The sequence below is a fragment of the Nymphalis io genome, chromosome 14 (genome assembly GCF_905147045.1).
Source record: "Nymphalis io chromosome 14, ilAglIoxx1.1, whole genome shotgun sequence".
NCBI lineage: Eukaryota > Metazoa > Arthropoda > Insecta > Lepidoptera > Nymphalidae > Nymphalis > Nymphalis io.
This window is the reverse complement of record NC_065901.1, coordinates 144,022-145,702: the sequence shown is the minus strand read 5'-3', so window position 1 is coordinate 145,702 and position 1,681 is coordinate 144,022. Positions and strand designations below refer to the sequence as shown.

Below are 1,681 nucleotides of genomic sequence, written 5' to 3'. Positions count from 1 at the left end.
ACAATGCGTACCTCTCCGTACCTTCAACAGCACAGTGAAGCCTTAAAATTCATGCACATGTTTTAATATGAAAGCATGTTTGTGTAGTTTGTAGTTGAGCGTTCCGAAACAAACGCGCCGATATAATGGCTAATGGTAATGACACACTCGTTTCGCCGCAACCCTGTAAATTTCACTTTGAAAACGACTCGACGTGTGCGGACTAGAGGAGTGGGTGAGCTGAGTATATTCCGGCATTAAGCGCCACAAGTAAGAGGCTGCACACATCGAAACGATTGTTTTAAATGTCAATAATAAAATTAATTCCACGTACAACGGATGATTGACGTATCGCAATGTTCTATCTGTCTGATAAGTTTAATTACAAATTCTGTCCAGTTTTCCAGTGGGTGGGAGACAGTGGGTCGTACTTGGTCGCGCTGGCGCGGCCAAGGGGAACTGACTCACATATGGAATTAAGTATGAATTTGAATACTGTAGCCTTCTTGGTATTCACCAAAGCTCGCTCGCGTAACTGATTGCGGAAGAACTTCCACAGGATATTTTATCATTAATCTATCTTTTTTTTCTATTCGTTTCTAGAATAAAATTGATTCAGTGGTATCAATAGTAATAATATGTATTTAAAGAATCGAAAACGTTAGTAGTTTTACTGGTGGTAGGGCTTTGTGCAAGCTCGTCTGGGTAGGTACCACCCACTCATCAGATATTCTACCGCAAAACAGCAATACTTGGTATTGTTGTGTTCCGGTTTGAAGGGTGAGTGAGCCAGTGTAATTACAGGCACAAGGGACATAAAATCTTAGTTCCCAAGGTTGGTGGCGCATTGGATATGTAAGCGATGGTTGACATTTCTTACAATGCTAATGTCTAAGAGCGTTGGTGACCACTTACCATCAGGTGGCCCATATGCTCGTCCGCCTTCCTATACTATAAAAAAAAAAAAAAAAAAGTAAATCACAAGCTGTTAGTACAACTCGTTCCAGTTACTTGTTGTATTATTATTTGATTAACCTACATCTATGCTGTGGAGGAAACCTTCATAAGGTTACGCAGAAAGAAAACATGTTTAACGCCATCTCGCTAGACATCATTTGAGAGCATACCGGTGTATACGACATACGTCCGAACGCACAAAACGCATAACGATTTCTATACTTATTATACGAGTATTAAACACATCTTTTAATTTCTATAAATTAATTAGTTTTCTATCGGTAAATAAGCAATAAAGTGCTCTTGATTTTTTATAAACAAATAAATATAAATGAACAGAATTTTAAGAACTTTAAATTTTTTTTTAGTTTTAAGGCTTTCAATTAATTCAGATAGAAGTTTTAGTCAAAGCTGTTATCAGGGGGTGTAACTCAGTGGTAGAGTGTCTGCTTCGCATGCTGAAAGTCCTGGGTTCAAATCCCAGCACCTCCAAGCTAATCTTTCCTTTTTATATTTTTTTATTAATTTTTAAAAAGTTCAAATAATTAGTTACTAAAAGCAAAAAAGATAATAATAAAATATAATAAGCTTTAAGTAGTACATACATATATGCGTTGGTGACAGCACTGACTTATGTATATTGCTTATTCATTTATTATCACCAACATGTCATACAGTAGCAATTACAAATTAAATTTACAAAGGAATAGTTCTAAAAGTAAAAATTGCCATACTTATTGGTAAC

The 1,681-nt window shown here is 36.2% G+C and overlaps 1 non-coding gene across 1 annotated transcript; it reads left to right on the top strand.

The window, feature by feature from the left end:
- Window positions 1–1,356: 1,356 nt before the first annotated feature.
- On the top strand, window positions 1,357–1,428 carry Trnaa-cgc (transfer RNA alanine (anticodon CGC)). The gene has a single exon. It is a non-coding gene; the product is annotated as a tRNA-Ala (tRNA).
- The last annotated feature ends 253 nt before the right edge of the window (window positions 1,429–1,681 follow it).